We start from the raw sequence: 23682 nt of genomic DNA, 5'->3' as shown, positions 1-23682 counted from the left end.
TCTAATTCTAAGAGTTGCCTAACACACCCTGTTGCGGTGTTGTGTCAGCAAGTGGTCTAATCGGACTTCAATCCTAGTTGGGGTTAAGTTCGCTGACTGCTTGCTCGCCTTCTATGTGCGGTACCGCGATCCTGTGACGCAACAGGATCGCTTCCTTCACGTTGGGTGAAGTTTAACCCACGCGAGTATACTTATGAGTACCGCCATATAGTCCGTCATTACTCAGCAGCAGGTTCCATCTCTGCACGGTGGACCCCGGGCTACGAACGCACCGTACACTATCAGTCTTATTATTTGGTGCGTTCCGCTAGCCCTAACACATACTGGCACATCACTAGTAATTACTTATGACACATTTAACCCCTTTCCGACATCGGGCATAAGAACTCCCCCTGTTTGGTGCGGGCTCCAGCAACAGCCGCAGGTGGAATCGTGATCCACACATGGCTATTAAGTAGTTAAATACCACTGTCAATTTCTGACAGCGGCATTTAACTCACACTTACTGAAAGCGCATTATTAATTCCACCCATCGGTGACCCATCACTTGATCGTGGGTCACCGATGGGTCAACATGAGAACCAGAGGTCTGCAGCAGACCTCTATGGTTTTTACAGCCGGATGGCTATAACAATGGTGGCCGGCACTAATAGCAAGTAAGCATTTTTGCTGCACACAGGCGATCTGATCATCACCTGTACGTAGCAGAGGTGATCAGACAAATGCAGCTTCTCCCATGGAGACTATTGAAGCATGCACAAAGTAATAAAAAATTGTTTTTGCAAATATTAAACAAATTAAAGAAATATAAAAGTTCAAATCACTCTCCATTCACCAAGTTCAAAATAAAACAATAATAACATCAAATATACAAATATTTGGTAACGCTGCATTCAGAATCGCCTGATCTATCAATATAAAAAAATAATTAACCCGATCACTGAATGGCGTAACGAGAAAAAAATTCAAAATTTCAGAATTACGTTTTTTTGATCGCCTCTTCATTGTAATAAAAGGCAATAATGGTCGATCCAATGATCATATCTACACAAATATGGTATTAATAAAAATGTCAGCTCGGCACGCAAAAAATAAGCCCTCACTCATCTCCAGATCACAAAAATTGGAGACGCTACATGTCTCCAAAAATGGAGCCTTTTTACCCAGCTATGTATTTTTTTTTACCACTTAAATAAAAAAACCTAGGTATGTTTTGTATCTATTAACTTGTAATGTCTTGGAGAATCACAATGGCAGGCAGGGGCTGACTGGCAAATTTTGGCCTGGGGGGCAAGCACACAGCAGTGGCCCATGAGGAGCGGCTCATCCTTGAAGGGGTTGTCGGATCTAATGCTACATGTCTACAGTCACTATGTGTGAATCCTCATATATCGTGCGCACTGTGCGTTATGAGGATTCTCTGGTGCCGGCAACAGGTGGTCTTGTGACCACAATCATGCAATATATATATTCCCAGCCACATTTCGACTAGACTGTTTTGGGCCTTGTTCAATACAGTTGCATTCGCCATGCAAGTCTTGTCGGCATGTGACCACATGTATGCAAATCACAAACTTGCAGCCAGACACACTCCAAATAACCACAGCTCTGCGAGTAATGTGAGATGCACAAGTCTGCAGTCACATAGAATGACACAGAGTGAATGCACCAATGACACATACACACACAGCCCCACTGCATAATTACACACACGCACAGCCCCACTGTATAATGACACACACGCACAGCCCCACTGTGTAATGACACACGCACAGCCCCACTGTGTAATGACACACGCACAGCCCCACTGTGTAATGACACACGCACAGCCCCACTGTGTAATGACACACACGCACAGCCCCACTGTGTAATGACACACACACAGCCCCACTGTGTAATGACACACGCACAGCCCCACTGTGTAATGACACACGCACAGCCCCACTGTGTAATGACACACGCACAGCCCCACTGTGTAATGACACACACGCACAGCCCCACTGTGTAATGACACACACGCACAGCCCCACTGTACAATGACACACACGCACAGCCCCACTGTGTAATGACACACACACACAGCCCCACTGTGTAATGACACACGCACAGCCCCACTGTGTAATGACACACACGCACAGCCCCACTGTGTAATGACACACACTCACAGCCCCATGGTGTAATGACACACACGCACAGCCCCACTGTGTAATGACACACACGCACAGCCCCACTGTGTAATGACACACACGCACAGCCCCACTGTATAATGACACACGCACAGCCCCACTGTATAATGACACATACGCACAGCCATACTGTATGACACGCACGGCACCACTGTAAAATGACACACACACACACGCACAGCCCCACTATATAATGACATACACGCACGCAGCTCACACACACGCATGCAGCTCACACACACGCAGCTCTGACACAAATGCATCACACACGCAGCCATCACACACACACGCAACTCTGACACAAATGCATCACACACAAGCAGCCATCACACACACAGGCAGCCATCACACACACAGGCAGCCAGGGGTGGATTAAGGGTAGCCAGGGCCCCGAGCTGTTCAGACACTGTGGGCCCCCTCGGTCATGTGACTGGGGTCATGTGACGGGGGTCACGATATACCTGAACCAGATTATTCCAGGAAAATGGCCGGGCCCTACTCTACTGTAACCTATTAAATTTTTGTTAAAATATGCAAAACAATTTAGGAATATTTTGACCAATATCACATACAAGGAACAAATACCACTGCACCATGACCAGACCACAAATTACAACCACAGTGATCGAATAATATCACATACAAGGAACAAATACCACCGCACCATGCCAACACCACATATTACCACCACTTGGTGACCAAATAGCACACACAAGGGACAAATACCACATCACCATTTCCAGACCACATATTACCACCACATAGTGACTTAATAGTACAATACTGATCAGTAATAAAAAAAACAAAAAACACAGTACTATCACCATAAGTGCCAGTATTCACAGGAGATCTGTACTTAGTATGCAGTGTCTGTGTAGAGGTAATACAGAGATCACTGGTGACATTGTACACAGGAGCTCTGTATATAATGTATAGGTAATACAGTGATCACTGGTGACATTATACACAGGAGCTCTGTATATAATGTATAGGTAATACAGTGATCACTGGTGACATTATACACAGGAGCTCTGTGTATAATGTATAGGTAATACAGTGATCACTGGTGACATTATACACAGGAGCTCTGTATATAATGTATAGGTAATACAGTCATCACTGTTGACATTGTACACAGGACCTCTGTATATAGTATACAGTGTATAGTGTCAGTGTATAGGTAACACTGACTCACCAGTGATGTCTCTAGGTGAACTCCTTCATCTTTCATCCAGCACAGACTGCCATCATTTCTTCCAGCCAGGACTTGTTTCTGCAAGAAATAACACAGTTATCTCAAGCTCCGCTTGCAGAACACATTACTTAATTTTTCTCAACTTCCACACAACACCACATGAAGAAAAAAAGGCGACATAGTGTCACTCTGCACAGTAACAGGACCGCCCCCATTTAAAACAGTATACTAAAAAAAAATAAATAAATACATCACTGCAGTAATAATATGCCTTAATTAGCCCCTATGGTAATAATATTCCCCATCCTGGCCCCGTATATCTCATTCCTGGCTCCAGCCATATGTTCTCGCATCCTGCCCTCATGAGTATCCATTCTACTCCATATGATCTCCCCATCCTGCCCCATAATCCAATCCTGCCCCATGTCTCTCATTCTGCCCCGTGACTCCAATCATGCCCCATATCTACATTCTGCCCATGCCTCCAGTCCTGCCCCCAGTGTGTCCAGCAATCTGCCCCAGTGTGTCCAGCATATTACCCCAGTGTGTCCAGCATATTACCCCCAGTGTGTCCAGCATATTACCCCCAGTATGTCCAGCATATTAACCCCAGTATGTCCAGCATATTGCCCCAGTGTGTCCAGCAATATGCCCCAGTGTGTCCAGCAATCTGCCCCAGTGTGTCCAGCAATCTGCCCCAGTGTGTCCAGCATATTACCCCCAGTGTGTCCAGCATATTACCCCCAGTGTGTCCAGCATATTACCTCCAGTGTGTCCACCATGCCCCCAGTGTGTCCAGCATTGCCCCCACTGTGTCCAGCAATCTGCCCCAGTGTGTCCAGCATATTACCCCCAGTGTATCCAGCAATCTGCCCCAGTATGTCCAGCATATTGCCCCAGTGTGTCCAGCAATCTGCCCCAGTGTGTCCAGCAATCTGCCCCAGTGTGTCCAGCAATCTGCCCCAGTGTGTCCAGCATATTACCCCCAGTGTGTCCAGCATATTACCCCCAGTGTGTCCAGCATATTACCCCCAGTGTGTCCAGCAATCTACCCCAGTATGTACAGCATATTGCCCCCAGACAGTGTGTCCAGCAATCTGCCCCAGTGTCTGACTCCAGCATATTGCCCCCAGTGTGTCCAGCAATCTGCCCGAGTGTCCAGCATTGCCCCCAGTGTGTCCAGCAATCTGCCCCAGCATGTCCAGCATATTACCCCCAGTGTGTCCAGCAATCTGTCCCAGTATGTCCATCATATTGCCCCAGTGTCCAGCATATTGCCCCAGTGTCCAGCATATTGCCCCAGTGTCCAGCAATCTGCCCCAGTGTCCAGCAATCTGCCCCAGAGTGTCCAGCATTGCCCCAGTGTGTCCAGCAATTTGCCCCAGTATGTCTAGCAATCTGCTCCAGTGTGTCCAGCATATTACCCCCAGTGTGTCCAGCAATCTACTCCAGTGTGTCCAGCATTGCCCCAGTGTGTCCAGCAATCAACAAACTGAGTTCTCCTCACCTTACCAGCACTCCAGGCGGCGAGCTCCCTCCAGCAGCGCGCATTCGCCGGCGACTGACAATGACGTCAGACGCCGGTGATGTGTGTGCTGCGCGTGCGCCTGCGGCCGACTTCAGCTGCCTGCCTCCAATTGGCTGGCGGCTGTTGTTGTTAACTATTGACATGCGGGCACGCGCCCGCACGTCAATAGGAAACCGCCACAGTGCCGGTAGGGGCCCGGTGAGCAGATGAGACGGGGCCCGATGCGGGCCCCCTCTCTCTGCCAACCGGGCCCATATATGATACGCCAGCCAGGGCACAGGCAGTAATGCCCTGATGGCGGCGGGCAATCTGTGCGGTAGCCCAGGGCCCCCCCCCTACACCACTTGGCCCTGGGCTACCGCCTATATTGACCCTGGTCACTACAGGTTGCGCTATGTATTGCAATCACTGCTACTGCTAGTCCTCCAGCGGCCCTGTGCAGCTGCTTAGGCACCGGCCCGGGGGGCCTATGCATTCCTGCCACCTGGGCTTATTTGCATAGCACCATTAATCCCATGGTGCTGTACGTGAGAAAGGGGTTACGTGCAGAGTTTTAGATATAGTTTACAGTAGGGTTGAGCGACCTTGACTTTTTTAGGGTCGAGTCGGGTTTCACGAAACCCGACTATCTCAAAAGTCGAGTCGAGTGAAATTGGCCGACTATGGCGGAAAGTCGAGGATCGACTGAAACACGAAACCCAATGCAAAGTCAATGGAAATTATTTTTATTTTATTTTTTTATTTTTTTCTCTCTCTCTCTCTCTTTCTCTCTCTCTCTCTCTCCCTCCCTCTCTCTCTCTCTCTCTCTCTCCTCCGTCCATCCCTGAACTGAAAAGCTGGTGTTACATATTGCAAGTCGCTACAGCGCACAAGCGACAACATGGTGATATGCGTCCACGCCCCTAAGACCTATGTCATCGCTCTGCCCACGCTCCTTCATTGGCTGAAAAAATGGCGCCAAGCGCATCATACGAAACGCGACTTTGGCGCGAAAGTCGCGTACCGCATGGCTGACCCCACACAGGGATCGGGTCGGGTTTCATGAAACCCGACTTTGCCAAAAGTCGGCGACTTTTGAAAATGAACGATCCATTTCGCTCAACCCTAGTTTACAGTAAACAAATTTACAATGACAGACTGGTACAGAGGGGAGAAGACCCTGTCCTTGCGGACTTACATTCTATGGGATAATGGGTAAGAGACAGAAGGTCAGGGATACGGCAGATCTGGTGGTGGTAAGGTGGCAGCTCTGGTGGTGGTGAGGTGGCAGCTTGGGTGGTGATGAGGCGGCAGCTCGGGTGGTGGTGAGGCGGCAGCTCAGGAGGTGGTGAGGTGGCAGGTCGGGTGCTGGTGAGGCAGCAGCTCAGGTGGTGTTGAGGCGGCAGAATGGTTATTGCAGGTTGTAGGCTTTCCTGAAGAGATGGTTTTCAGGTTCTGTCTGAAGGATCTGAGGGTGGCGAATAATCCGACGTGTTGAGGCGTGGAATTCCAGAGGATGGGGGATATTCAGGAGGTATCTTGGAGGCGATTTCCATTAGGGAAGGAATTTCAAGGAAAAAGCAGTAAACTTTACAGTATCCAAACATTCCATCTGCATTACACCCAGTACCACATACAGAAGACCTGCTGATTCTAAAAACAGAAAGAACATTTTCAGTCAAGTCAAGTGAGGAAGAAGAGGGTGCATGACATCATGAAGCATCTTTTTATCACAACCCAGACTTTCTGTCAGCAACATCAACTGAACCACACCTTATAACACAAAGTGATCTGAACGATCTTATTAGAGAATTGTTTCCTGCTCCCCCGTGCCGTCAAGTATGCTACTTGCACTGTAAGTGTCTGCAATAAAGGATTCGGACCACGCAACCTTCGGTGAGTGCTGCCGCATTTTTTCTTCTATTTGTCCTGGACTTATTAGAGAATTGTATCTTCTCAAAAGTAAAGGTACCTTCACACTGAACAACTTTCCAACGAGAACGACAGCGATCCGTGACGTTGCAGCGTCCTGGACAGCGATCTCGATGTGTTTGACACGCAGCAGTGATCAGGATCCTGCTGTGACATCGCTTGTCGTCGCTGAAAGTCCGGAACTTTATTTGGTCATCAGGTCGGCGTGATTCGTCACGTTTGACAGCAAAAGCAACGATGCCAGCAATGTTTTTTCATGGAGCAAGAACCAGCGAGAACGATAAGTACATCACTGGATCGCTCCTGCATCGTTCTGCTGTTGCCGGTGTTTGACGTCTCCTAGCGACCTAAACAGTGACGCAGCAGCGATCGTATCGTTGTCTATATCGCTGCATGTGATGTGAAGGTACCTTTAGCCTGAACTCTTAGGTTCTAGATTACAGCAGTGGAACCACCTAGAGGGCAAAGCTTGGATTTCTTTGTTATGCAACCGTGATAAAGATCTTGTCCAATACTTCTTCATGGAGGGTGATCTTGTGGTATGCAACAACATCAACAGCTTAATGGAAGCTCTGATCTGAAGATAAGTCATAATCTAGAGAAATGGAGGCTTTTCATTGATTCATTCAAAAGAAGCCTAAAACCTGTCTTGCTGCATAATGGCATTATTCTACATTGAATATAAGTTGGTTATGCAGTCCACATGAAAAAAACAGCACTGCTGCTTGCTGTTTGAGTGGGATAGTCATGCAAGAAAATTTCACTAGAGATGAGCGAACATTTCTAGGTTCAGTTTGGTTGGGAAAACATCCCAAAGTTCACCGAACGCTTTGTCAAACGTACCCAAACCCCTCTGAATTCTAAGGAGGGCACAACCAAATGTACAGACAGCACCTTAAAGGGAACCTGCCACCTGAATTTGGCGGGATTGGTTTTGGGTCATATGGGCGGAGTTTTCGGGTGTTTGATTCACCCTTTCCTTACCCGCTAGCTGCATGCTGGCTGCAATATTGGATTGAAGTTCATTCTCTGTCCTCTATAGTACACGCCTGCACAAGGCAAGATTGTTTTGCGCAGGCGTGTACGATGGAGGACAGAGAATGAACTTCAATCCAATATTGCAGCCAGCATGCAGCCAGCGGGAAAGGAAAGGGTGAATCAAACACTCAAAAACTCCGCCCATATGACTCAAAACCAGTCCCGCCAAATTCAGGTGACAGAGTCCCTTTAAGGGGGGGGGGGACAAAAAGCTTCCCAAAAAGCTCAAATTAGGGGCAGACACCAAAAAATGTGGTATCAATTTACACCAGAGTATAAATAGCATAATTGTGAAGCATGGATGCATGGGACAGGGCTTAGACCAGAATTTCTAGCTGAAACACTGATCAGTAACAGGTGAATGAGTGATAGGTGTAAGCCTGGTGTTCTAAGAGGTCTGCCAAATTCAGGAAACACATATGAAGGAGACCCAACTTGGAGTCCAAACATTTCCAAAAATTAGGGGCAGACACCAGGAAAAGTGGCATCAATTGACCCACAGTAGAAATGTTATAATGTCACAGCAGCAGTCAGCCATGGGCCATGCATGAAGTATCAGGGTCTGGGCCAGAATTTACAGCTTTCAGTTGAAGTTTCAATTAAGACGATATGAGTGCGATGTAAGCCTTCTATGCTAGGAGCCCTGATATCTCATGCAACAGCTCAAACTTTTTTTTCCCAGCCATATTTAGGTGGCATAAACATCAGTTCGTAGACTACTATTGATGGAAACAAAGTAAGGATAATAACACAGATAGTTGACTGATTAATTGACCCACAGTAGAAAATTTTATGATGGCAAAGAAGCAGTCAGCCATGTGCCATGCATGTGGTATCAGGGTCTTTAACGCTTTGAATTGAAGTTTCAATTAAGACGGACGTAGAGGGTAAGGGAGCAGTGTAAGCCTTCTTTCCTGGGAGCCCTGATATCTCATGCAACAGCTCAAACTATTTCTTTTTTTCCCAGCCACACCGAGGTGGCACAAATATCAGCTTGGTAGAGCACTAATGTTTGAAAAATTTAAGGATAGTAACACAGGTAGTTGACTGAAAGTAAGTGCAGACCTGCTGATCTTGGAGCCCTACTGCTACAGGTAACACACATACAGTGGGGGGAAAAGAATTTGATCCCTTGTTGATTTTGTAAGTTTGCCCACAGACAAAGACCTGAACAGTCTATTTAGGGTAGGTTAATTTTTATATTAAGAGACAGAATATCAAAATTAAAATCAAGCTGCATCAAGTGGCCTCTCCTCCTCCTCTTCCTCCACATTAACATCACACACAATACAGTCCTCAGATATGGCACCCCAATTACACTTGCTTCCTCCCAAATCACAACTCTCCAACTACCCAAATGACTGTGGGAAACCACAGATATGTGATTCTGCAGAGCTGTTCACATATTCTATTCCATGGGCATAAGAGCTCTGCTCCAAAGATTAACAGACTCAAGAAGAGGAAAGCATCTGCACCGATGGCCAAAAATGTTTTCAGTTGGACCCAGGGCCGGATGAAGTAGGGTCTGAGTAGAATCTGGACCCTCATCACCAGACATTAGCCCCCAGGGGTGGCAATGATCCTGATGGGAGTGAGATACCTGAGCAGCACGCGGACTGTATTATGCTCTCAGGGCAGGAAGAAGATGAGAGTGATTCTCAGGGAGACGAGTGGGAGAACAGAAGAGATGACAATGACATTGTAGATCACACTTGTTTTGAACCCAGAGGCATGCAGTTGAGTAACTCAGCAGAGGAGATGGAGGAGAGAGAAAGATGGGGAGATTACGATGCGGCTTGCTGAACAACCATGGAATGATGCAACCACAAGAAGCACTGCATCGCCAGCCACAACTCTGGCTGTGGCCAGCAGTGTTAGTGGGCCAGCAGTTCGCATGGGCAGCAAAGCTTGCCTAGCTTGGGCCTTTTCTGAGACTGAAAAGGATGATCCAACTCATGTTATCTGCCAACTTTATAAAAAATTAATCAGTATTGTTGTATCAACGTAGGTTAGTCTGGGAATCTCACTTTGCTAAAGTTTGGCCTAGTGTCCCATGCCTACCACCGGCTGCCCCATCATCCGCCTTGGTTGCTTCTTCCTTCTCTGTAAGTGTTTCTGACTGCAGAACCTCCAATTGTTTACTCACTAGAGTCGGGGTAAGTGACAGCCCATTAACTTCTATGGAAGTAACATGCCTGCTGTTTTTGACAGATCCTAGACACCAAGCATATCACATCTTTCTCAATCCACCATGACATCTCCACCTGCATCTCATTCACAGTCCAGAAGTTTGTGCTCTCCCTAATACACACTCTCTCAGCATAGCAGCTAACCCTCTGTCTCGCAGTTGCAGTCACGTAAAATATTGTTTCTTCCTACACATTACAAAGCTAACAGCTTGAACTTCACCATCTAGAATCAGTTAGCCATGGAAGTGCTGCTTTTCCACCTGGTGTATAGAGATGCTTTCCAAAAGCTGATGCCCGTCGCAGTCCCCAAGTACCAGTTGCCCAGTCACCATTACTAATGTAAGAAAGTTCTATCTGCGCTACACCAGAATGTCACAGACAACATCATTCATTCCTTGAAAAAATTAATGTCTGCCAGGCGGCATTTCACCACTAACATCTGGACAAGCAAGTATATCAAGGGCGTTATATCTCATTGACTGAACACTGGGTGACTTTGATGACTGTGGGGGCAGGCGGTGAAGGGGCTATTCCACAAGTCTTTGGAAACCCCAAGGCTTGAAGGGCACTTGGGGATGGAGACGTAAACCACTACACAGCAGAGGATGGAGAACTAAACTACTCTCCAACAAGGGTTGGATAAATAAACTACTAAAGGGCTGGATAAGTAAAGCACTACACACCCGAAGATGAAGAACATGGAAAAGTAAACTACTAGACAATAGTTTTAGGAGAACAAAACTACTAAACACCTAGGATTTGGTAACTAAAGCATTACACCCTAGAAGATGAAAAACTAAACTACTAGACAACAGGTGCTGGAGAAGAAAACTACTAAACACCTAGGAATGAATAACTAAACCAATTCACACTAGGGGATGGAGAAATTAACCACTATACATCAAGGGATGGTGAACTAAATGACTAGACACTAGAGATAAGCTAATGTTTCAAGGTTTGGTTCAGTTCGGATTCGCCGAAAGGACCACGATTAGTCTGAAAAATTTGCCAAACGGTCCAACAAAATGTACCCGAACCCCATTAGATTCAATGGCAGGCAAAACCAAGTGCACAGACAACAACTTATGAGGTGATAAAATGCTTCCCAAGCAGCTAAAATTAGGGGCAGACACCATGAAAAGTGACATCAATTGACCCACAGTAAAAATTTGAAAATGGCACAGCAGTAGTCAGCCATGGGTCATGCATGAGGTATCAGGGTCTGGCCCAGCATTTGCAACTTGGAATTTCATTTTCAATGGAGGACCTAGTGGTTAAGGGAGCAGTTTAAGCTTTCTTAGCTGGGAGACCTCACACCTATGCAACATCTCCAATTTTTTTTTTTTTATTCCAGCCACACTCAGATGGCAAAAACATCAGTTTCATAGACTGCAATTGATAGACAAATGTAAGAATAGTAGCACTGGTAGTTGACTGATCAAGTGACCCACACTAAAACCTGTTATAATGACATACAAGCAGTCAGCCATGGGCCATGCATGAGGTATTAAGGTCTGGCCCATCATTTACAGCTTGGAATTGAAATTTTAATGAGGTTTTTTTCAATATAAAAATTTAAGAATTGTAACACAGGTAGTTGACTGAAAGTAAGAGCAGGCCTGCCTGTCTGGGAATCCTACTTACACAGGCAACCCACCAGATGGGGATCCAACTTGGAGTCTCCACTAGAGTTGAGCGACCTTGACCTTTTTAGAGTCGAGCCGGGTTTCGCGAAACCCGACTATCTCAAAAGTCGGGTCGAGTGAAATCGGCCGATTATGACGTAAAGTCGGGATCGACCGAAACACAAAACCCAATGCAAGTCAATGGGGCAGCATAGTCGGCAGTGAGTGGGGGCCAGGAAAACACCTAGAGTGCCCATTTTAATGTCAAAACCATCCATTCTTCTTAATGAAGCTTGTCAAGCGTAATTTACCTTATAATAATTGGAAGGCATTTGAAATTGGGGTTCATTTGGCTAAAGTTGTGGTGGGTAGGGCTGGTTCAAGTAATTAGTGGGCCCAGGAAATCTGGACCACATCACGGCAGTGGAGCAGGGAGAGGTAAGTATTTCAACTTTGCAAGTGCTGTGAACCTGAGCAAGCAGGGGGGGCCCACTCGTTGGCATTGGCACTGGCACAGGGCCCCTCAAAGTACAGCGGTGTGTTTGCACGGCGGGGGCGCCTCCCACCGGCAGCAACACTTTTGCGTACTATGAGAGGCCCTGTGCCAGTGATGTCGCCAACTAGTATTCCTCCCCCCACCTGATGAAGGAACCTGGACTTTCATCTGCACCTTCCTCTTTGTCCCCGTGTAAGGTGGTATGGTATGCGGGAAGAGCAACCTGACTTTCAGCAGGGTCACAATGTTGTTGTGTAGCGTGCACGGGGAATGTTGCGTTATGGGTCAATGTACCAGCAGACTCATCTATCACTGGCTGGGCAATGGGCAGGATGAGGAGGAAACACAGATATAGGCCCAAAGAATAAAGTTGGCTAAATGCAGTTCAAAATTGGTAACACAGGAATAACCAGGGGGCATTGCAGTGGAGGACAACTGGAATGAGAGGCTGACACAGAGAGTAGGCCCAAATCAGTAAGTAGTCGAAATGCAGTTCAAAATTGGCAACCGTAGTAAACAGGCGGCACAGCTTTGTTCAGTGGAGGAGAACAGCAAGGAGTGGCAGACACCGATAGTAGGCCCCAACCCAACTAGTAGGCCAAATGCAGTCTAACATTAACAACTACTTAACGAGCGCCTGAAAACGGAATTTCAGGACAGGAAACCAGGAGAACAGCAAGGAGTGGCAGACACCGATAGTAGGCCCCAAACCAACTAGTACGCCAAATGCAGTTGTTCCGTTTAACCACAATTTAATGAGAGCCTGAAGATAGAAGTTCAGGAAAGGCAACCTGGAAAACACCTTGGAGTGGAACACACCATCTCTCTACACCCCATACCCAATTTGTAGGCCTAATGCAGCGTAGTTTCCAACAACTACTAAACGAGAGCATGATGATCGAAGCATTGGCGAGGAAACCTGGGGAACACCTTGGAGTGGAACACACCATCTCTCTACACCCCATACACAATTTGTAGGCCTAATGCAGCGTAGTTTCCAACAACTACTAAACGAGAGCCGGAAGATCGAAGCTCAGGAAAGGCAACCTGGAGAACACCTTGGAGTGGAACACACTATCTCTCTACACCACATACCCAATTTGTAGGCCTAATGCAGCGTAGTTTCCAACAACTACTAAACGAGAGCATGATGATCGAAGCATTGGCGAGGAAACCTGGGGAACACCTTGGAGTGGAACACACCATCTCTCTACACCCCATACCCAATTTGTAGGCCTAATGCAGCGTAGTTTCCAACAACTACTAAACGAGAGCCGGAAGATCGAAGCTCAGGAAAGGCAACCTGGAGAACACCTTGGAGTGGAACACACCATCTCTCTACACCCCATACCCAATTTGTAGGCCTAATGCAGCGTAGTTTCCAACAACTACTAAACGAGAGCATGATGATCGAAGCATTGGCGAGGAAACCTGGGGAACACCTTGGAGTGGAACACACCATCTCTCTACACCCCATACCCAATTTGTAGGCCTAATGCAGCGTAGTTTCCAACAACTACTAAACGAGAGCCGGAAGATCGAAGCTCAGAAAAGGCAACCTGGAGAACACCTTGGAGTGGAACACACCATCTCTCTACACCCCATACCCAATTTGTAGGCCTAATGCAGCGTAGTTTCCAACAACTACTAAACGAGAGCATGATGATCGAAGCATTGGCGAGGAAACCTGGGGAACACTTTGGAGTGGAACACACCATCTCTCTACACCCCATACCCAATTTGTAGGCCTAATGCAGCGTAGTTTCCAACAACTACTAAACGAGAGCCAGAAGATCGAAGCTCAGGAAAGGCAACCTGGGGAACACCTTGGAGTGGAACACACCATCTCTCTACACCCCATACCCAATTTGTAGGCCTAATGCAGCGTAGTTTCCAACAACTACTAAACGAGAGCATGATGATCGAAGCATTGGCGAGGAAACCTGGGGAACACTTTGGAGTGGAACACACCATCTCTCTACACCCCATACCCAATTTGTAGGCCTAATGCAGCGTAGTTTCCAACAACTACTAAACGAGAGCCAGAAGATCGAAGCTCAGGAAAGGCAACCTGGGGAACACCTTGGAGTGGAACACACCATCTCTCTACACCCCATACCCAATTTGTAGGCCTAATGCAGCGTAGTTTCCAACAACTACTAAACGAGAGCATGATGATCGAAGCATTGGCGAAGAAACCTGGGGAACACTTTGGAGTGGAACACACCATCTCTCTACACCCCATACCCAATTTGTAGGCCTAATGCAACGTAGTTTCCAACAACTACTAAACGAGAGCCGGAAGATCGAAGCTCAGGAAAGGCAACCTGGGGAACACCTTGGAGTGGAACACACCATCTCTCTACACCCCATACCCAATTTGTAGGCCTAATGCAGTGTAGTTTCCAAGAACTACTAAACGAGAGCATGAAGATCGAAGCATTGGCGAGGAAACCTGGGGAACACCTTGGAGTGGAACACAACATCTCTCTACACCCCATACCCAATTTGTAGGCCTAATGCAGCGTAGTTTCCAACAACTACTAAACGAGAGCCGGAAGATCGAAGCTCAGGAAAGGCAACCTGGAGAACACCTTGGAGTGGAACACACCATCTCTCTACACCCCATACCCAATTTGTAGGCCTAATGCAGCGTAGTTTCCAACAACTACTAAACGAGAGCATGATGATCGAAGCATTGGCGAGGAAACCTGGGGAACACCTTGGAGTGGAACACACCATCTCTCTACACCCCATACCCAATTTGTAGGCCTAATGCAGCGTAGTTTCCAACAACTACTAAACGAGAGCCGGAAGATCGAAGCTCAGGAAAGGCAACCTGGAGAACACCTTGGAGTGGAACACACCATCTCTCTACACCCCATACCCAATTTGTAGGCCTAATGCAGCGTAGTTTCCAACAACTACTAAACGAGAGCATGATGATCGAAGCATTGGCGAGGAAACCTGGGGAACACCTTGGAGTGGAACACACCATCTCTCTACACCCCATACCCAATTTGTAGGCCTAATGCAGCGTAGTTTCCAACAACTACTAAACGAGAGCCGGAAGATCGAAGCTCAGGAAAGGCAACCTGGGGAACACCTTGGAGTGGAACACACCATCTTTCTACACCCCATACCCAATTTGTAGGCCTAATGCAGCGTAGTTTCCAACAACTACTAAACGAGAGCATGATGATCGAAGCATTGGCGAAGAAACCTGGGGAACACCTTGGAGTGGAACACACCATCTCTCTACACCCCATACCCAATTTGTAGGCCTAATGCAACGTAGTTTCCAACAACTACTAAACGAGAGCCGGAAGATCGAAGCTCAGGAAAGGCAACCTGGGGAACACCTTGGAGTGGAACACACCATCTCTCTACACCCCATACCCAATTTGTAGGCCTAATGCAGTGTAGTTTCCAAGAACTACTAAACGAGAGCATGAAGATCGAAGCATTGGCGAGGAAACCTGGGGAACACCTTGGAGTGGAACACAACATCTCTCTACACCCCATACCCAATTTGTAGGCCTAATGCAGCGTAGTTTCCATCAACTACTAAACGAGAGCCGGAAGATCGAAGCTCAGGAAAGGCAACCTGGAGAACACCTTGGAGTGGAACACACCATCTCTCTACACCCCATACCCAATTTGTAGGCCTAATGCAGTGTAGTTTCCAACAACTACTAAACGAGAGCCGGAAGATCGAAGCATTGGCGAGGAAACCTGGGGAACACCTTGGAGTGGAACACACCATCTCTCTCCACCCGATACCCATTTTGTAGGCCTAATGCAGTGTAGCTTTCTACAACTACTAAACGAGAGTCGGAAGACTGAAGCAATGGCAAGGAAACCTGGGGAACACCTTGGAGTGTAACACACCATCTCTCTCCACCCCATACCTAATTTGTAGGCCTAATGCAGCCTACTTTCCGACAAATACTAAACGAGAGCATGAAGATCGAAGCTCAGGAAAGGCAACCTGGGGAACACCTTGGAGTGTAACAAACCCTCTCTCTACAACACGGAAGGGCTGATTCTTAGGAAGGAAGGCTGTCGGAAAGAAGCAGGGCGCGTCCGAGGGTGATTATATTCTTATTAGGTATATACTCACCCTCGGACGCGCCCTGCTTCTTTATTTGTAATGAATGTTTATTTGCAATGTGGTTTTGACTTACTCTATTTTTTTGGTAAATAATGATATTATTATTTTCATTGTTTTGCATCTTCTTGGCAATAATATAAAGAAGACGCGACAGGACAACACTCGGTGGATGCCATATCTGTGTTTTAAATTGAAAAAAACTTTCAGTTAACTACTTGCAGGAGAAAGTTATTGTAGCTGGTGGCCATTTTTAGTACTTTACCAGATTTTTGTTGTATGTGTTTGTTTTTAATGTTAAAATGTCTGCATTTAATATCTCTCCAGTATTTTCTTTTTTATAAGCAAAATACTTATTTTTATATTTTCTGATGTTGGTTCCAGGGGTACACGGGCAGCAGTGGTGTGCTCAGTGGAGGCCTAGTGGAAGGAGTGACCACAGACAGGCATCGAAGGCCTAAAATAATAACACATGGCTGTAGGCAATTTTAAATTGGTTCCAGGGGTACACGGGCAGCAGTGGCCTGGTCAGTGTAGTAGTAGTAGAAAGAACGGACCGCAGACAGGCATCGAAGGCCTAAAATAAAAAAATTGGGCTGGCTGTAGGCAATTTTAAATTGGTTCCAGGGGTACACGTGCAGCAGTGGTGTGGTCAGTGGAGGCATATTATAAGGAGTGACCGCAGACAGGCATCGAAGGCCTAAAATAATAACACATGGCTGTAGGCAATTTTAAATTGGTTCCAGGGGTACACGGGCAGCAGTGGTGTGGTCAGTGGAGGCCTAGTGGAAGGAGTGACCGCAGACAGGCATCGAAGGCCTAAAATAATAACACATGGCTGTAGGCAATTTTAAATTGGTTCCAGGGGTACATGGGCAGCAGTGGTGTGGTCAGTGGAGGCCTAGTGGAAGGAGTGACCACAGACAGGCATCGAAGGCCTAAAACAATAACACATGGCTGTAGGCAATTTTAAATTGGTTCCAGGGGTACACGGGCAGCAGTGGTGTGGTCAGTGGAGGCCTAGTGGAAGGAGTGACCGCAGACAGGCATCGAAGGCCTAAAGTAAAAAAATTGGGCTGGCTGTAGGCAATTTTAAATTGGTTCCAGGGGTACACGGGCAGCAGTGGTGTGGTCAGTGGAGGCCTAGTGGAAGGAGTGACCGCAGACAGGCATCGAAGGCCTAAAATAATAACACATGGCTGTAGGCAATTTTAAATTGGTTCCAGGGGTACACGGGCAGCAGTGGCCTGGTCAGTGTAGTAGTAGTAGAAAGAATGGACCGCAGACAGGCATCGAAGGCCTAAAATAAAAAAATTGGGCTGGCTGTAGGCAATTTTAAATTGGTTCCAGGGGTACACGGGCAGCAGTGGTGTGGTCAGTGGAGGCATATTGTAAGGAGTGACCGCAGACAGGCATCGAAGGCCTAAAATAATAACACATGGCTGTAGGCAATTTTAAATTGGTTCCAGGGGTACACGGGCAGCAGTGGTGTGGTCAGTGGAGGCCTAGTGGAAGGAGTGACCACAGAAAGGCATCGAAGGCCTAAAATAATAACACATGGCTGTAGGCAATTTTAAATTGGTTCCAGGGGTACACGGGCAGCAGTGGTGAGGTCAGTGGAGGCATATTGTAAGGAGTGACCGCAGACAGGCATCGAAGGCCTAAAATAATAACACATGGCTGTAGGCAATTTTAAATTGGTTCCAGGGGTACACGGGCAGCAGTGGCCTGGTCAGTGTAGTAGTAGTAGAAAGAATGGACCGCAGACAGGCATCGAAGGCCTAAAATAAAAAAATTGGGCTGGCTGTAGGCAATTTTAAATTGGTTCCAGGGGTACACGGGCAGCAGTGGTGTGGTCAGTGGAGGCATATTGTAAGGAGTGACCGCAGACAGGCATCGAAGGCCTAAAATAATAACACATGGCTGTAGGCAATTTTAAATTGGTTCCAGGGGTACACGGGCAGCAGTGGTGTGGTCAGTGGAGGCCTAGTGGAAGGAGTGACCACAGACAGGCATCGAAGGCCTAAAATAATAACACATGGCTGTAGGCAATTTTAAATTGGTTCCAGGGGTACACGGGCAGCAGTGGTGTGGTCAGTGGAGGCATATTGTAAGGAGTGACCCCAGACAGGCATCGAAGGCCTAAAATAATAACACATGGCTGTAGGCAATTTTAAATTGGTTCCAGGGGTACACGGGCAGCAGTGGCCTGGTCAGTGTAGTAGTAGTAGAAAGAATGTACCGCAGACAGGCATCGAAGGCCTAAAATAAAAAAATTGGGCTGGCTGTAGGCAATTTTAAATTGGTTCCAGGGGTACACGGGCAGCAGTGGTGTGGTCAGTGGAGGCCTAGTGGAAGGAGTGACCGCAGACAGGCTTCGAAGGCCTAACATAACAAAAATGTCAATACAATGGTATTGTCAGTGGCAGGCATTGAAGGATGTCAGCGCATAGACTAAACATTGGTGGAGCTGTGAGATAATTTTGCAAGTGGTAGAGCACTGTTTGAGCTGGGGGGGGAACTGTCTTGTGGCCGGCGGTACAGGCCCAGGGCCCCTCATATTACAACGGTGTGTCTGACGTTGGGTGCGCACCACCACCGCCAGAGACACTTTATTGTACTAGGAGGGACCCAGTGGCAGTGCCGTCGACCAAAAGCGGGCACACCCACCTCTTCAGACAAACAGCACTCTCACGGGTGCTGTCGCCAAGTGTCAATACCACGGCCCCGTGTGGGGAGTTTGGCCATTTAGTGAGGTGTAAACATGTCGTATGCTGGACAATCAGGTGCAGAAAATTACGAGATTGGAAAAGGCATTCAGAATAGTCCACAGGCAAGACCTTTTCATAGGAAAGCTAGGTGTCAGCCGAGCAAGGTGGGGCAAAAGATTTCGAAATCCAGTTGTGGTTCATTTTAATGAAGGTTAGATCATCTACATTTTGGGTAGCCAGACGAGTCCTTTTTTCTGTTAGTATTGAACCTGCAGCACTGAATACTCTTTCTGATAGGACACTAGCTGCCGGGCAAGCAAGCTCCTGCAATGCATATTCTGCCAATTCTGGCCAGGTGTCTAATTTTGATGCCCAGTAATCAAATGGGAATGACGGTTGAGGGAGAACATCGATAAGGGATGAAAAATAGTTTGTAACCATACTGGACAAATGTTGTCTCCTGTCACTTTGAATTGATGCTGCAGTACCTGTCCTGTCTGCGGTCATAGCAAAATCACTCCACAACCTGGTCAGAAAACCCCTCTGGCCAACGCCACTTCTGATTTCTGCCCCTCTAACTCCTCTGGTCTGCTGGCCCCTGCAGCTCGTGTGAGAACGATCACGGGCGCTGTGTGCAGGGAATGCCAGAAGCAAACGGTCAACAAGAGTTGATTGTTTGGTTGCTAATATTAGTTCCAAGTTCTCATGTGGCATTATATTTTGCAATTTGCCTTTATAGCGAGGATCAAGGAGGCAGGCCAACCAGTAATCGTCATCGTTCATCATTTTAGTTATGCGTGTGTCCCTTTTGAGGATACGTAAGGCATAATCCGCCATGTGGGCCAAAGTTCCAGTTCTCAAATCTGCAGTTGTGCTTGGTTAAGGGGCAGTTTCAGGCAAATCCACGTCACTTGTGTCCCTCCAAAAACCAGAACCCGGCCTTGCCGCGCCACCAATTTCCAGTGGCCCCGGAAAAGCTTCCTCATTAAAAATATAATCATCCCCATCATCCTCCTCGTCCTCCTCCTTCTCTTCGCCCGCTAACTCGTCCTGTACACTGCCCTGGCCAGACAATGGCTGACTGTCACCAAGGCTTTCCTCTTCCTCAGCTGCAGACGCCTGATCCTTTATGTGCGTCAAACTTTGCATCAGCAGACGCATTAGGGGGATGCTCATCCTTATTATGGCGTTGTCTGCACTAACCAGCCGTGTGCATTCCTCAAAACACTGAAGGACTTGACACATGTCTTGAATCTTCGACCACTGCACACCTGACAACTCCATGTCTGCCATCCTACTGCCTGCCCGTGTATGTGTATCCTCCCACAAAAACATAACAGCCCGCCTCTGTTCGCACAGTCTCTGAAGCATGTGCAGTGTTGAGTTCCACCTTGTTGCAACGTCTATGATTAGGCGATGCTGGGGAAGGTTCAAAGAACGCTGATAGGTCTGCATACGGCTGGAGTGTACGGGCGAACGGCGGATATGTGAGCAAAGTCCACGCACTTTGAGGAGCAGGTCGGATAACCCCGGATAACTTTTCAGGAAGCACTGCACCACCAGGTTTAAGGTGTGAGCCAGGCAAGGAATGTGTTTCAGTTGGGAAAGGGAGATGGCAGCCATGAAATTCCTTCCGTTATCACTCACTACCTTGCCTGCCTCAAGATCTACAGTGCCCAGCCACGACTGCGTTTCTTTCTGCAAGAACTCGGACAGAACTTCCGCGATGTGTCTGTTGTCGCCCAAACACTTCATAGCCAATACAGCCTGCTGACGTTTGCCAGTAGCTGCCCCATAATGGGAGACCTGGTGTGCAACAGTGGCAGCTGCGGATGGAGTGGTTGTGCGACTGCGGTCTGTGGACGAGCTCTCGCTTCTGCAGGAGGACGAAGAGGAGGAGGAGGGGGTGCGAACGGCTACAGCCAACTGTTTCCTAGACCGTGGGCTAGGCAGAACTGTCCCAAACATGTTGTCCCCTGTGGACCCTGCATCCACCACATTTACCCAGTGTGCCGTGATGGACACGTAACGTCCCTGGCCATGCCTACTGGTCCATGGATCTGTTGTCAGGGGCACCTTTGTGCTCACAGATTGCCTGAGTGCATGGACGATGCGCTCTTTAACATGCTGGTGGAGGGCTGGGATGGCTTTTCTGGAAAAAAAGTGTCGACTGGGTAGCTCGTAGCGTGGTACAGTGTAGTCCATCAGGGCTTTGAAAGCTTCGCTTTCAACTAACCGGTAGGGCATCATCTCTAACGAGATTAGTCTAGCTATGTGTGCGTTCAAACCCTGTGTACGCGGATGCGAGGCTAAGTACTTCCATTTTCTAACCATAGTCTCATATAGGGTGAGCTGGACTGGAGAGCTGGAGATCGTGGAACTAGCGGGGGTGCCGGTGGACATGGCAGACTGAGAGACGGTGGGAGATGGTATTGTTGCCGCCGGTGCCCTAGATGCAGTGTTTCCTACTACGAAACTGGTGATTCCCTGACCCTGACTGCTTTGGCCTGGCAAAGAAACCTGCACAGATACTGCAGGTGGTGCGGAAAATGGTGGCCCTACACTGCCGGAAGGGATGTTGCGTTGCTGACTAGCTTCATTGGCCGAGGGTGCTACAACCTTAAGGGACGTTTGGTAGTTAGTCCAGGCTTGCAAATGCATGGTGGTTAAATGTCTATGCATGCAACTTGTATTGAGACTTTTCAGATTCTGTCCTCTGCTTAAGGTAGTTGAACATTTTTGACAGATGACTTTGCGCTGATCAATTGGATGTTGTTTAAAAAAATGCCAGACTGCACTCTTTCTAGCATCGGATACCTTTTCAGGCATTGCAGACTGAGCTTTAACCGGATGGCCACGCTGTCCTCCAACAGGTTTTGGCTTTGCCACGCGTTTTGGGCAAGATACGGGCCCGGCAGATGGAACCTGTTGCGATGTTGATGCCTGCTGCGGCCCCTCCTCCTCCGCTTCAGAACTGCTGCCGCCTGCACCCTGTTCCCCCAATGGCTGCCAATTGGGGTCAAGAACTGGGTCATCTATTACCTCTTCTTGTAGCTCGTGTGCAACTTCGTCTGTGTCACCGTGTCGGTCGGTGGTATAGCGTTTGTGATGGGGCAACATAGTCTCATCAGGGTCTGATTCTTGATCATTACCCTGCGAGGGCAATGTTGTGGTCTGAGTCAAAGGACCAGCATAGTAGTCTGGCTGTGGCTGTGCATCAGTGCACTCCATGTCAGATTCAACTTGTAATGGGCATGGACTGTTAACTGCTTCACTTTCTAAGCCAGGGACGGTATATGTAAAGAGCTCCATGGAGTAACTCGTTGTGTCGCCTGCTGCATTCTTCTCTGTTGTTGTTTTTGCTGAAGAGGACAAGGAAGCGACTTGTCCCTGACCGTGAACATCCACTAACGACGCGCTGCTTTGACATTTACCAGTTTCACGAGAGGAGGCAAAAGAGCTAGAGGCTGAGTCAGCAAGATAAGCCAAAACTTGCTCTTGCTGCTCCGGCTTTAAAAGCGGTTTTCCTACTCCCAAAAAAGGGAGCATTCGAGGCCTTGTGTAGCCAGACGACAAACCTGGCTCCACAGCTCCAGACTTAGGTGCAATATTTTTTTTCCCACGACCAGCTGATGCTCCACCACTACCACTACCCTCATTACCAGCTGACAATGAATGCCCCCGGCCACGACCTCTTCCACCATACTTCCTCATTGTTTTAAAAATGTAAACAAACTAACGGTATTTGTTGCTGTCACACAAATTACACGGTGAGCTATAACTTCAGTATGATTTAGCTACCCCTTTATAGGTGAGTGAGACCACAACGAAAATCAGGCACAATGTTACACACTCTGTTGTTGGTGGCAACAAATGAGAGAGATGCCACACACGCAGGACTGTCACTGAAGCACAAATGTAAATATTAATCTCCCACTGATTTGATTTTTTTTTTTTTTTTCAGGGAGACTTTAGGAAAAAAAAATAATAGAATAAAATGATTTTTTCAGGAAGAATTTAGAAACCAAATAAAATAAAATGATTTTTTCAGGGAGAATTTAGAAAACAAATAAAACAAAAAAAGGCTTTCTATGGCCCACTGAGTGAGAGATGACGCACACAGGAGTCAGGAGTGGCACACAAGCCCAGAGGCCAATATTTATCTCCCACTGATTTGTTTTTTTTTGTTTTTTCAGGGAGACTTTAGGAAAAAAAATAATAGAATAAAATGATTTTTTCAGGAAGAATTTAGAAACCAAATAAAATAAAATGATTTTTTCAGGGAGAATTTAGAAAACAAATAAAACAAAAAAAGGCTTTCTATGGCCCACTGAGTGAGAGATGACGCACACAGGAGTCAGGAGCGGCACACAAGCCCAGAGGCCAATATTTATCTCCCACTGATTGATGTAGTGATTTTTTCAGGTAGATTTTGGAACCCAAATCAAGCTAAAAAAATAATAGGCTTTCTATGGCCCACAATTGGAGAAAGAGAGAGAGATGGCACACCCAGGAGTCAAGACTGGCACACAAGCAGAAAGGGCAATATTAATCTCCCACTGATTTTTTTTTTTTTTTTTTTTTCAGGGAGACTTTAGGAAAAAAAAATAATAGAATAAAATGATTTTTTCAGGAAGAATTTAGAAACCAAATAAAATAAAATGATTTTTTCAGGGAGAATTTAGAAAACAA

The sequence above is a fragment of the Ranitomeya imitator genome, chromosome 3 (assembly GCF_032444005.1).
Source record: "Ranitomeya imitator isolate aRanImi1 chromosome 3, aRanImi1.pri, whole genome shotgun sequence".
Taxonomy (NCBI): Eukaryota; Metazoa; Chordata; class Amphibia; order Anura; family Dendrobatidae; genus Ranitomeya; species Ranitomeya imitator.
Note: the sequence above shows the minus strand (reverse complement) of the source record.